This window comes from Mus caroli, unplaced genomic scaffold (assembly GCF_978045245.1).
Source record: "Mus caroli unplaced genomic scaffold, Mus_caroli_1 scaffold_1, whole genome shotgun sequence".
In the NCBI taxonomy this organism is placed as follows: domain Eukaryota; kingdom Metazoa; phylum Chordata; class Mammalia; order Rodentia; family Muridae; genus Mus; species Mus caroli.
The window spans coordinates 96585160-96600468 of NW_028227256.1; the positions used below are offsets into that span (position 1 = coordinate 96585160).

The 15309-nt window shown below is 37.3% G+C and overlaps 1 protein-coding gene across 1 annotated transcript in view; it reads left to right on the forward strand.

The window, feature by feature from the left end:
- LOC110291812 (contactin-associated protein like 5-2) overlaps nt 1–15309 on the forward strand; it is a 718290-nt gene that overhangs the window by 294514 nt on the left and 408467 nt on the right. The gene's annotated exons all lie outside the window — the stretch shown is intronic.

The window sequence follows — 15309 nt, forward strand, 5'->3', positions numbered from 1 at the left end:
ACACTACCCAATTCATTCTATTAAGCCACAATTACACTGATAACAAAACCACACAAAGACCCAACAAAGAAAGAGAACTTCAGAACAATTTCCCTTATAAACATTGATGCAAAAATACTCAATAAAATTCTCACAAACCAAATCCAATCCAAGAACACATCAAATCAATCATTCATCATGATCAAGTAGGCTTCAAATATTAAAAATAGCATCAATTTGACACACAGACAGTTCTATTTGTAAATACTTGGGGTGTGTGTGTGTGTCTGTGTGTGAAATCAAAGTTCAAGACAGTGAGTGGCAACATATAAGAATAAGCTAGAGAATGCAGAAGAAGCTCAATGATTAAGTGCATATATTGCTTATACAGAGATCTTTGGTGTAGTTCCAAGCTTATATATGGTATCACTCACAACTGTCATTGTCTTCATCTCCAGGAGATCTGATTCCTTCCTCTTGCCTCTTGGGATACTAGCACTCACATGTACATATCACGCCTTCACAAATATACATATCTATTAAAAGATTTAAATAAAAACGATACGTTAAATCTAAATGATGAAGAATAGATAAACCTGTGTAAGGAACTTAAATTATGTTAGAATAATGAACATGTAATTATTATTTGCAGGGCAGCTGACAATATTAAATATTTGTTTCAAGGGTCAGGCCAATTTCAACTACTAAAAATATATTGAGTAGAATCCATTTAGGCTTCATCTGGACTACTAAATCAGAAGTCTGGGAAAAGGATCTGATCTATTCTCAGAAATCCTTCATGCAACTTCTGATATTACCCCCTCACACACTGGCTGAAGGCCAAGAACTTGGATCTTGCTCTCACTCTCACTCTCACTCTCACTCTCACTCTCACTCTCACTCTCACTCTCAATCTCAATCTCTCTAGATTACATGCAACATGGGCTTGTCCTTGGGTGAAACAAATGTTTATGTAACTGTCAACTTTTTTAGATGTGAAGTAGACAGTGCCTATAATCATCTGGAACAAGTTTCCAGGTATACCTGTAGGAGATATTCTAGGTTAGATTAGCTTGTTCATAAGAGTGTTTTTCAGTCTGGATTCTTATTGCTATGATAAAACTCCATCACCAAAAGCAGCTTGTAGAGGAAAAAAGTTTATTTCACCTTACATTTCCAATTATCTGTCCATTATCCACGAAAGTGAGGATTGAAAATCAAGGCAAGGGCTGGAGGGATGGCTCAGCAGTTAAGAGCACTGACTGCTCTTCCAAAGGTCCTGAGTTCAATTCTCAGCAACCACACGGTGCCTCACAACCATCCTTAACGAGATCTAGCGCCCCCTTCTGGAGTGTCTGAAGACAGCTACAGTGTACTTATAATAAATAAATAAATCTTAAAAAAAAAAAACTTAAAAAAAAAAAAAAAGAAAATCAAGGCAAGAGCCAGGTTGCAGAGAGCATGGAGAGATCATGCAGGAGTGCTGTTCATTGGCTTGCTTACCATGCCTTACACAAACATATTTGTTATATATATCAGGTCCAATGTTGACATACCAGGACTGGCACCACCCACTGTGAAGTGGAATTTCCCACATCGATCATCAATCAAAGAGATAAATGCACCACAGGCTACTTAACAAATCAACCTTGTAGTGAACCCTTTTCAAAAGGGATCCCTCTGCTCAAATGATACTAGCTTATGTCAAATTGACATAAAACCAGCCAGAACAGAGTGATTGTAGGGTTAATTGAGCTAGAAACCCATTCACATTAATGGCACCATTCCCTTGGATGACATGATGGACTGTATTAAAAGCAGAAAGTGAATTGGAAATAATGGAAAAAATAGAACAACCCTTTTTCTTCTTTCAGTCATTATCATGAGCCTTAAGAAAGTTCTTTTCCTTTGATACCAAATCCTGTTCAGTGTATTGTAAATAACATATGTCATTTGTAACTTCAAAAGGCACATTGACATCACTTGACTCAAAGTGCAGGATACCATGTAGATATTTTTGAATTGCTGACAATGGAAGATCTTTACCCCTTGTGTTTCTATGCCAACTTGTTTAATTGATTGAAGAAACAAAGACATCACAGGAAATTAGACTTACCTCAAAGCGCAGAGATACTTTTAATGAACATGGAGACATTATTGACAAAAAGAAAATCATCAAGTCCTTATTCACTGTCATCATTTTGTGAAATACTTTCATGTCCAAGGTAATTGTTCTAAAATCTATGCTATTACCTAATTTACCATTACATTGCAAGCCTGTTTGCCTTTGTAAGATCTCATTAGCATTTTATGAGCTCACAGCTGTGTGACACTGAAATGACTGTTAGATCTTAGGGAAGTGAAACTCTGTGGGGACACAGTTTATTCAACTGGAGCTGCTTCCTTCATGTATGTCTTGTCATGTGGATAATACTCCATAAGGGTGAAACATCTTGAAATACCTCTTTATCTTCATTTACAAACATTGCCAAAATGTAGGACTACTGGCCAGAAAATGTGGTAGTTACTGAACCTCCTTTTACGCCATGTGGTAGTTTGATTGGGAAGGCTGCCATAGGCTCATCTTCTAATACTTGGTCACCAGTTAATAGAGCTCTTTGGGGAAATTTGGAAAATGTGGCCTTGTTGATGAAGGTGTATCACTGCGGACAGGGCGTTGAGATTTCAAAAAGCCCAAACAGTTTCAAACTAATTAGTTCTCTCTGCTTGGTGCTTAGGGATCAAAATATATGCTCTCAGCTACTGCAGTATTTTATTCCCTTCCTGCCTGCAATTGTGCTCCACCCCACAATGATCATAGTCTATGAAACCATGAGTCCCAATAAACTCTATTTGCTTTTCTTTATTTTTTTCTAAATTGGATATTTTATTTATTTACATTTCAAATGTTATCCCCTTTCCTGATTCCCCACTCCCAGAAGCCCCCTATCCTATCCCCCCTCCTCCTGCTTCTATGAGGGTATGACCCCAAACACCCACTCTCACCTACCTGCCTTTGCATTCCCCTACACTGGGGCATTGAGACTTCACAGGACAGAGAGACTCTTCTTCCACCGATGCTGACCATACTCTGCTACATATATGATTGGAGCCATGGGTCCTTCTTTGTGTACTCTTTGATTGCTGGTTTAGACCTTGGGAGCTCTTTTTTCTTTAATCTGCTTTGGTCATGGTATCTTATTTCAGCAGTACAAAGGTAACTATGACAACATCATAGATGTTCATCAAAAGACTTGATGATATTTTGTGAATCATCTAGAATGACAGCTCTAGCTTCAGAAGACCTGATGCTGTCTTCTGAGTGACTGCATTTATGTGCAAGTACAACACACACACACACACACACACACACACATACATATTTTTTCTTTATAAACTCTAAAATTGCATGAGAGAACAGAGGTAGGGCACATACCTGCAGTCCTAAATCTTGAGAAGTACAGGTATTACTTCTAGGCTATGTAGATTTAGTAACCATCCTGGGTTACCTGAAATCATTTCTAAAGAATGAACAAATAATTTGGGATAAATGGGGAGAAGATAGAATTAAGACATAATATATATATATATATGTGTGTGTGTGTGTGTGTGTGTGTGTGTGTGTGTGTAATAAACTGTAAAGGAATGAATTAACTATAAGAAATATTCATGATATTCATATAATTGCCTGAGTGCCTTTATAAATATTTCTAAGAAAATGAAATGACTGTTTTATCATTAAACAGCATGGAAGTCCTTCTAAATAAGACATAGATTGGGAAGGACAATAAAATGTAGGGAAATTTTCATTTCTATAAAACATTTCAAAGTCCTTCTATTAAAAAGGGCATGTTTAATGCCATCATATTTCACCAAGTAACTAAAAACAGTGCTTCAAAATATAAAACTAACAAATATAAATAGTTTTTTTAAGTGAACAAATTAAGTATGGGAAAACAACAAAAGAACTCACTCATTAAAAATATAGATTATTTAATCTTATGCAAAATTATGATCCTTATCACTTCCAAAACAGGAAATTTTAACAATGTTCCAGTGAGGGGTTAACTCAGACTTTCAAGACCACCATCTTATAGCATTCCACATTTGCATGTACATTGTTATAATAAAGTATAATAAATACAATATTTATGAAACGACAACATAATTCAATATTAAACATAGTTTCCCATACCCAGACTGAGTTCCTTAAAATTTGTTCAGAGTTATATGCTAAGAATTTGAAAAAAATATGAAGGAAAAGAAGAAAGACAGTTGGTTATTCTCATAGTAGTCATGCAACTGTTTCATTCTGGTTACCTCTTTTCTGTTTAGTCATGATTGTAGCTCACATTATTCATGGCTGAGTAAACCACTGATACCTCTGCTACTATGATTGCTACCTGGTAGGCAATAAACTTTTTGGTTAGATCCAGCCTAATTTTTAGAATCCAATAAGAAAAATGTGTGTGCTGTCAGCAGGAAACCTTACCATCAAGGTCCAGTTGACAACCAAGAACAATAGTGATAGCCTATTTCATTTTAAGGAATTCTGATGGAAATTTTTTCATAGCCCAAAAGGGTTGGTAATTTAAAATATCGATTAGCCCCACATTAGAGTAGTTTGCCAGAGTGTCACAATGACTTTGCATGTGTCCACACAGACAAAAGCTCATACTAGGGCAGGATGTTCTTGGGTCATCTGAGATATATATGCGATTTTACTTTTAAAAAAGTCAAACAAACTAAAAGGAAAATCAAACCATGCTGGAAGGACACTGAAGTGCTTTTTGGTAGAATTTGAGAGTGGAATGAAAGAGAAGGAACATTATCCATTTTAATATCTTTCTTTAAGTAACTTTTAAAAATTTGTGCCACACTTTAAAATGAAGCAGGCCACATAAAGGATGAATGCTTCATGATATAGTTCTTACATGTGCTTCTAAAATTACTTGTTCTCATATCTTCTTCTACACAAATTTTCTTTTAAAATCCATTTTTGTTGGGCATGTTGGTATATACAATTAATATTTGTACTGAGAGGTAAAGATAGGCAAATCTCTATGAGCATGACATTATCTTGGTTTATATAGTGAGTTCCAGAACAACCAGAGCTATATTGAGAGATCCTATCTCAATATATAAAATATCAATACATATACTGATATATATTGATACATATATTTTCTGTCATATTTAATATTGTTTATTTTTAATACTTATTAAGATGTGTCTGCTGTGTGTACATATTCTTGTATGAATATGTGGGCACATTTATATTACAGGTAAAACTCCACACTGGATGATTTTTCTTTCTTTCCTCCCAAATTATTTATTTATTTTAATGCATTTATTTATTGTTTATATAGTTACTGTGATACACATTATATGTATACTACTTTATACTATATGATTAAATTTACTATATTAAATTTATATTCAAAACTACCTCATCATTCCATACATGAAATGTAATTTAAGTTTATAAGGGTTGAGATTTTTCTGCTTCTTTTTCATTTGTTTCTATAAACTACAACTCTCTGAAGGTACTAGGGACATTTCTTAACTATGAAAATGAATTTTGTTTGTGTGAATTAGCATAGTATCAATCTAAACTCAATCCTACTTTTCTGATTGTAAGATTTTTTTTTTCCTGCTTACTGTGGAATTGCTCAAATTCCCAGTCATCTGCCACTCCCACTCCCCTTGGAGGCTGATAGCTGCCAAACCTACTCTGCAATCCCAAATTTCCCAGGCTAGCTGGGTGGTACTCTCTGCAAACCCATGCTTAGCTGAAGTTCCCTTTCCCTGGAATTCAGTAGAATCGCTGCAAGAAGAAAAACACCAATCTTAGTTTAGAATCACCAGGTAACACAATTTCTGGCCATGGAATTTAGTATCCTAAATTCACCAACTATTCTATGTTAGAAATATTTCGGTGGATGGTGGATCCTGGTGGATTCTGCCACTCAAACTAACAGCCTCGCCTACATCCTGACTGCCTTGCTCCAACTGTCCGATAGGAAGTCCCCTTTCCTGCTTTCCCTCTTTCACTCTGACAGAGAAGGCCTGTCTCTATCTCCTCCAGTGATTGGCTTCTTGTTTTATTATTTAATCAATTAGGAGGAAATTTAGCTAAAGCTGGTGCCCTTGCTATTACTTGACATTACCTACTGATCACTTCCCTCATCACACACCCATGATTTAAAGAGAGGCCCATTGGACTTGCAAACTTTATATGCCCCAATATAGGGGAATGCCAGGGCCAAAAGAATGGGAATGGGTGGGTAGGGAAGTGGGGGGCGCTATGGGGGACTTTTGGGATAGCATTGGAAATGTAATTGAGGAAAATATGTAATAAAAATATTAAAAATCAAAAAAAGAAAATATCTAATAAAAAAAAAAACCAATACAAAAAAAAAATCTTTCCAAAAAAAAAATAAATAAAAAAATAAAGGATGGTTGGACTCGTAGGACTGTTTATCGGGTGATTGAATAAATACAGATTCCAGGAAAATTGTTTCTAAGATAATGTAAAGTATAAATGCTATTATTGTTTCTCCCCAACCCACCTCCACCTTGGACACTAAACTAAACTAAACTAAGTTGCAAGACTAGATTAAAATGATTACATAGAGAATACAGACCATTTCATGTCAATAAAATAAGAAAATAGAAAATGAGAAGATGTGAGATAAATAGAAAGGAGGGGAGGAAGGAAGGAAGAAGCAAGGAAGGAGGAAGGGGGAGAGAGAGGGAAAGAGAGAGAGAGAGAGAGAGAGAGAGAGAGAGAGAGAGAGAGAGAGAGAGGAAACATCCTCATTGTATATAATATTTGACTTCTTGTATTAGTTTCTCTTCTATTATTGTGTTGAAATACTCTGACCTAAGTTATCTTAGGGAGAAAAAATGTAATTTCGCTTAAAGTTATAGAGGGATAGAGGGATACTAGCTATCATTTTGGACAAGGAATAGCAGCAGGGGCAGGAGGCTATCTGCTATACCACAGCAGCAGTATAGACTTTGGGAGAAAATGAAATAGGTACAGCCTATAAAACCTTACAGTGAATTACTCAGTCTAGCAATGCTCCATCTCCTAAATGTTCCAAGACTTTCATAACAGTGCAAACACTTAGAAACACTTGTGTCTCTGAAAATGTTTGACATTCAAATCATCACACTTGTTTCACCTTTAAACCAGTCCTACAAGAGATATAGTTCATGATATACCTAATAGGAATCCCTAAGACACAGGGAGATGGAAGCATCTTCAGTCCTCTTGCCCTTTTAGTCACATAGTCATGGACATATGATGTCCAGAGATTCATTGGGGAAAACACTGCTGTCTTGGAGATAGCAGATAAAAGATGGAAAGTGGAGCCTGGTGTGAACACTTTCTGGGAAAGACTAGATTTTACAAAGTCATTCCCTTTTGTTTAAATTTTCCAATTTGAAACTGTGATTTTGGTCTTGCTTATTTTATATTTCCTTAAATGTTTTAATTCTGAAATGTAACAAAATGTTACCTATATGTATGCATATAATCCCAGGACTGGAAAGGCAGATGTTCTCTTGGGCTTGCTGGAAACTATTCTAGCATAATAGGTGAGCTCCAGGATCAGAGATTCTATTATTAAAAATAAATAAACAAAAAAGCAAGAAAAAGAAAAAGAACTGAATGGGTGGTTTCTCATCAGGCTCCATAGGAAGATGCACTTGCTGCCAAGCTTCATGACCTGAATTTAGTCCTTGAGTCTTATAAGGTGTAAGGCAAGAACCAACTTTCTCAGTTGTTTTCTGACTTCCACATGTGCTCCTTGGCAGGAATATTTCTCCTCCACAGGAATTACCTCTCTAAATATTAAATAAATGTGTTAATAATAAATAAATTATCTAGGAGAATACAAAAAAAAAAAAAACAGTATGGAGCTCTGGCTGCTATATAAATATGCACTCACATGTATGAGGACTCACACACATGAGTATGCCCATGCTAAAGACATATATTAATATGTATTAAAAGTAAGCAAATGATATTAAACAAGAGAGAACATCTTTTAATGCTGGCATCATACCAGAGAAAGCCAACCATTCCTCTCCTTATTGCTCTTTCACTACTGGAGGATAGAACAAGGGCCTCATGCATATTAGGTGAGTGCCCAACCACTCAGCATCTGCCCTGGATAAGTTGGCTTGGAGCGCTGCTCTCTGTGACATGGTTGCTTGTGATCTTCCTGCTGTCTTTTTTTTTTTAAGATATTTTCTTTATTTACATTTCAAATGTTATCCCCTTTCATAGTTTCCTCTCCAAAAATCCCCTAACCCTCCCCACTCCATCTGCTCCTCAACCCACCCCCTCCTGCTTCCTGACCCTGGCATTCCCCTATCCTGGGGCATAGAACCTTCACAGGACCAAGGGCTTCTCCCCCCTTTGATGACCAACTAAGCCATCCTCTGCTACATATGCAGCTGGAGCCATGAGTCCCACCATGTGGTTTCTTTGATTGGTGGTTTAGTCCCAGCTCTGGGGTTACTGGTTAGTTCAGATTGTTAAAACAGTTGAAGTAACACTGGGCAGACCCACCAAGCCTGGATTCCTTGTTTGTATCAACATTGCTAGAAGCAACAGATAACATAATTTCTTGTTTTATGCAAGTTTTTTGCTAGAATGTTGATAGCATGGCTTAATTGGCCTTCCATTTGTAATGGAGATGGATAATCAGACATTTTGGAGACAGGTTGAGGTACTACAGTCATCAGTAAAATAATAGAAAATTAACCAGACATACACAGAGCCTGGGGCAAGAATACAAAGGAAGAGTCACACATGTCCTAATCTAAATATTTAAAGAGTTACAAAATAAGCTAAGGATTTAGTCAACAATATGTTTTCAACTTTCCCAGTATGATCAAATTGCCTTCAAAGTCACAGTGCACCATGCACCTCTCTGTCCTAACTGTTAACAACTCCCTTCTAGACTCAGAAAACAAGACACTGTTGATTTTGATGGTTACGACAACACATGTTTAAGTGAAGAGACTCACTTGTCTTGGGAAGGTCCAAGTGGAAAACAGCAGTAACATACTTGTGGTCTTCTCACCTGGCCTATGAGTACCATTCCTAAGAAACAGGATGTAGTCTGTTGACTCACAGATAAATTCCATGTCCATAGCAGGATCCCCTGCCTTCTCAGCATATGGAGGACACTGAAGTAAAGACTTTCATACAGATCTTTTCTACAGGAATAAATTGTATACAATTTGACCAATTGGCCAAAGAACCTAATATTTGATATATGGAAACAACACCTATACCATTTATGTTAGACCAATGTTAGACCTGGTTTGCCCTCTGTGGTCAGAGTCTGTGAAAGACACCCATTTACTTATTTATTAGGTAGATCCACAGACATTCCTCATGTTCTGGTCTGCATCCATCCTCAAGTGCAAGATCTGATCACACATGGAAAACAGTCCAGTGGCCTATGGGAAATGTGGAATGGTCAATTTGTACTAGTAAGAGCTCACAGGCAACATCTGTTAATCTCTGCTTTACCTTCCTTTTTTCCCTCTGCAAGGGCTGTAGCAAGCTCTTAAAGAGCATTGATCTGACTATTGTCTGTATCTATCGCAATGTGGCAAACTGCCAGGTCAGTCTGATGGGATGATAGCTCACTGAGACCTTGGACCTTTTAGTTTTCTTAAAGATCGGACTAAATTGCGATGACTTAGTAACTTTCTTGTCTTTCAAGCATGACAATTTGACTTCAAAAGTGTTAGATGTTATCTTACATATTTATAATCTCAGTGTTGTGGCAACAGAGATCAATACATGGATCACTGTGGCTCACTGGTTAAACAATCTTGCTGAATTGGAAAGCTCCAGAATAAAAGAGACACCAGGTCTGTATTAGGTATGTTCTATTCTTGTACCATGCCCAGGGCAACTTACAGAAGAAAGAGTTTATTTGAAGTTCAGAGTTTAGGAGTCCATGATCACAGAGTAGAGGTTGCAGGTATTTCAGATCAAATCAATGCTTAAAAATACAGATCTCATCAGAAAACTGAGATTACTGTCTTCATTTCTAATGATAGAAACTCATCAACCATGACTGAATACTGGCCATCTAGGTTGGGCTGACCTTATTGAAGTTTCAAGTGACTCAGAGGAGAAATGGCTCAGTTAGAAAAATACTTGCCCACTGGTGGTGACATACTCCTTTAATCCCAGAATTTAGGAGGCAGAGGCAGGCAGATTTCTGAGTTCAAAGCCAGCCTGGTCTACAGAGTGAGATCCAGGACAGCCAGGGCTGCACAGAGAAACCCTGCCTCGAAAAAATGAAAAAAAAATATAAAAAATATAAAACCATTGCCTTGAAAAATGATGATCCTCAGAACATTGTTATAGTTGCATTCTGTCACTGTTGTTAATAACAAAAACCACTGGAGAGGAAAGGGTTTACTTCCTTTCAGTCTTCCAGGCAGCTGCCAATCACTGATAGAGTCAATGTGAGCAACTCAAACAGAATCTATGGATGATACTGCTTACTGGCTTGTTTCTCATGGCTTGACTAGCCTGTCTTCTTCATTAGCACAGGTCCAGTTAGTTACAGGCAGTACTCTTCATAGTGGGTTGGCACTTAGCAAAACAGTCAATACTTAAGAAAATCCCCTAATTTCATTCTCAGCCTGTTTATTCTTTGTGTAGAGAAAGGCCATTGATTTGTTTCAGGTAATTTTATATCCAGCTACTTCACCGAAGCTGTTTATCAGGTTTAGGAGTTCTCTGGTGGAATTTTTAGGGTCACTTATATATACTATCATATCATCTGCAAAAAGTGATATTTTGACTTCATCTTTTCCAATTTGTATCCCCTTGATCTCCTTTTGTTGTTGAATTGCACTGGGTAGGACTTCAAATACAATGTTGAATAGGTATGGAGAAAGTGGACAGCCTTGTCTAGTCCCTGATTTTAGTGGGATTGCTTCCAGCTTCTCACCATTTACTTTGATGTTGGCTACTGGTTTGCTGTAGATTGCTTTTGTCATGTTTAGGTATGGGCCTTGAATCTCTGTTCTTTCCAAGACTTTTATGATGAATGGCTGTTGGATCTTGTTGAATGCTTTTTCTGCAACTAAGGCCATGATCATGTGGTTTTTGTCTTTGAGTTTGTTTATATAATGGATTACGTTGATGGATTTCTGTATATTAAACCATCCCTGCATCCCTGGAATAAATCCTACTTGGTCAGGATGGATGATTGTTTTAATATGTTCTTGGATTCGGTTAGCTAGAATTTTATTGAGTATTTTTGCATCGATATTCATAAGGGAAATTGGTCTGAAGTTCTCTTTGTTGGATCTTTCTGTGGTTTAGGTATCAGAGTAATTGTGGCTTCATAGAATGAGTTGGGTAGAGTACCTTCTACTTCTATTTTGTTGAATAGTTTGTGCAGAACTGGGAATAGATCTTCTTTGAAGGTCTGATAGAATTCTGCACTAAACCTATCTGGTCCTGGGCTTTTTTTTTTTTTTTTTGGCTGGGAGACTATTAATGACTGCTTCTATTTCTTTAGGAGATATGGGACTGTTTAGATCATTAATTTGATCCTGACTTAACTTTGGTACTTTGTATATGTCTAGAGATTTGTCCATTTCATCCAGGTTTTCCAGTTTTGTTGAGTATAGCCTCTTGTAGAAGGATCTGATGGTGCTTTGGATTTCTTCAGGATCTGTTGTTATGTCTCCCTTTTCATTTCTGATTTTGTTAATTAGGATGCTGTCCCTGTGCCCTCTAGTGAGTCTAGCTAAGCATTTATCAGTCTTGTTGATTTTCTCAAAGAACCAGCTCCTCGATTGGTTGATTCTTTGAATAGTTCTTGTTTCCACTTGTGGATTTTGTCCCTTAGTTTGATTATTTCCTGCCGTCTACTCCTCTTGGGTGAATTTTCTTCTTTTTTTTCTAGAGCTTTTAGGCGTGTTGTCAATCTGCTAGTGTGTGCTCTGTCTAGTTTCTTTTTGGAGGCACTCAGAGCTATGAGTTTCCCTCTCAGAAATGCTTTCATTGTGTCCCATACATTTGGTTATGTTGTGGCTTCATTTTCACTAAAGTCTAAAAAGTCTTTAATTTTTCTTTATTCCTTCCTTGACCAAGTTATCATTGAGAAGAGTGTTGTTCAGTTTCCACGTGAATGTTGGCTTTCCATTATTTATGTTGTTATTGAAGATCAGCCTTAGTCAATGGTGGTCTGATAGGATGCATGGAACAATTTCAATATTTTTGTATCTGTTGAGGCCTGTTTTGTGACCAATTATATGGTCAATTTTGGAGAAGGTCCCTTGAGGTCCTAAGAAGATGGTATATCCTTTTGTTTTAGGATAAAATGTTCTGTAGATATCTGTTAAGTCCATTTGTTTCATCACTTCTTTTAGTTTCACTGTGTCCCTGTTTAGTTTCTGTTTCCATGATCTGTCCATTGATGAAAGTGGTGTGTTGAAGTTTCCCACTATTACTGTGTTACGTTCAATGTGTGCTTTGAGCTTTTCTAAAGTGTCTTTAATGAATGTGGCTGCCCTTGCATTTGGAGAATATATATTCAGAATTGAGAGTTCCTCTTGGAGGATTTTACCTTTGATGAGTATGAAGTGTCCGTCCTTGTCTTTTTTGATAACTTTGGGTTGCAAGTCGATTTTATTAGATATTAGAATGGCTACTCCAGCTTCTTTCTTTAGACCATTTGCTTGGAAAATTGTTTTCCAGCCTTTCACTCTGAGGCAGTGTCTGTCTTTTTCCCTGAGATCGGTTTCCTGTAAGCAGCAGAATGTTGGGTCCTTTTTGTGTAGCCAGTCTGTTAGTCTATGTCTTTTTATTGGGGAATTGGGTCCATTGATATTAAGAGATATTAAGGAAAAGTAATTGTTGCTTCCTTTTATTTTTATTGTTAGAGTTGGCATTCTGTTCTTGTGGCTGTCTTCTTTTTGGTTTGTTAAGGGAGTCTGTATAACATCTGTCCAGGCTCTTCTGGCTTTCATAGTCTCTGGTGAAACGTCTGGTGTAATTCTGATAGGCCTGCCTTTATATGTTACTTGATCTTTTTCCCTTACTGCTTTTAATAGTCTATCTTTATTTAGTGCATTTGTTGTTCTGATTATTATGTGTCGGGGGGAATTTCTTTTCTGGTCCAGTCTATTTGGAGTTCTGTAGGCTTCTTGTATGTTCATGGGCATGTCATTCTATAGGTTTGGGAAGATATCTGGTGTTCAAACCTGCCTCCTGGCAGAAGTTGTGTTCCACTCACCAGAGGTCTTAAGATCCCATGGAGGGTCCTGTGAGGACCTTGGGGGTGTCCAGAAACTCCGCGGGCAAGGAACCCCAGTGCTGGAGTGGACCAGAAGGGACTTGTAACCATGATCAAGCCGGGTTTTCTGCTTCCCTAATTATTGCAGTCTCAGGTCCCGCAAGATTGAATTGGAGCAGATGCTGTGTTCCCCTCACCAGAGGTCTTAAGATCCCGATGGGGATCCTGTGGGGGTCCTTGAGGGGGTCCGGAGACTCCACAGGCAGGCAAGGAACCCCGGTGCTGGAGTGGACTGGAAGGGACTTGTGCCCCTCATCAGGCTGGGTTATCTGCTTCCCTAGTTAATGCAGTCTCAGGTCCCTTGCAATTGGATTGGAGCAGATGCTGTGTTCCACTCACCAGAGGTCTTAAGATCCCGTGGGGGTTCCTGTGGGGGTCCTTGCGGGTTTCCAGAGACTCTGCTGGCAAGGAACACCGGTGCTGGAGTGTACCGGAAGGGATTTATGCCACTCCATTCTTTTTATTATATGTCAATAAATAAGAAAATAAATCACTAATATACAGAATCAGTGGAAAATATTTTCTTAATGAGGAAGTCATGAACACTGTTTTGTATAATTGGAAAATAGCAAGTTTTTCGTGTTGTATACATGTTTTATTTCTTGAAAACTCTAAATATATTAATGTTGTTTAAAATGTTTTACATAGGTCTAAGAAATTTGGACCAGAAAAATAAAATAAACTACAGAAAATAAAATTGAGGAATAATGTGTTTTATGCACATCCTATGATTACATTCTTTGAATTAAAATATATTTACTCAAATGTATACACATATACCTGGTTAGAGAAAAATAAGCACATCAAATTTAAAAATATATGAAAGCATCACAATTATGTTTAGAAAGCAAAGCATAAGGAAATTTTATAAACAGGGTACAGTTCCATCATATTAAGAAATATTTAAAATTCTGTGTATCTTATAAGAAAAACAAACAAACAAACAAACAAAGCAAAGCAAAAGATCTGGACAAAGCAAAGCAAAAGTTGTTCATGTCTGACTAATAATGGGAGAGAAGATGCTGTGGTTGGGACAAGGTGTCCTCCTATAACATTTTACATTCAAGAGAGAGAAGGGGAGAGCAATAAATTGGCAATACATAGAGGATACAGGGAAAAGAAAAGAGACAATGGAGATGAGGACGGAGGAGACAGAAGAGAGAGAGGAAAAAGAAGAGAGAGAGAAGGGAGAGAAGAAAGAGGAGAGAGAAAAGAGAGTGGACAGAGAGGAAAGAGAAGAGAGACAGAAATGTGAAAGTAAGAGAGAAGCCTGAGAAAACCAACAGGAGAGTGATACGAGGGAACAGAGTCCTAGGTAATATGGCATTTTAAAGTAATGAAAAAAACAAAAAACAAACAAACAAACAAACCTGGTTACTCCTTAATGAGGGTGAGGCAAATGAGAGAATAGGTACTATCCTCTTGTCTTGCACAGCAGTGTCAATATTACCAACGGGTACTTTGTTCTTTACTATATCCATCATAAGTTCTTTCTGTTACTTTATTGACAATATAGAGAGTATAGTAAACTAACGTTTTGTAATAATATCATTCATCTACCATTATGATGTTGTTTGGTTCCTAAACTTTGTGTGTGTGTGTGTGTGTGTGTGCGCGTGTGTGAATTTGTATGTATGCACACATGTGTGTACATGCCATATCATGCCTTTGGAGGTCAGAAGACAACTTTTAGTAGTTTACTTTTCAGCTTGAGACAGGTCTCTTCCAAGTTAGTTATTACATTACAACTCCAGACTAGCTGGCTGCTGAGTTTCTGGATGTTTCTCCTGGCCTGTCCTAACATCTGTTTGTAGTAGTAGGGACCACAGATGTACCATAACTCATTACCCTTAGTTTTGTATTGTTGCAGGTTTTCTATTTTCTTGTTTTGTTTTTTTTGTTGTTGTTGTTTGTTTGTTTTTTGTTTTGTTTTCAACAATAAGGAATGAAACTTGGGTTGTGGAGCCATTAT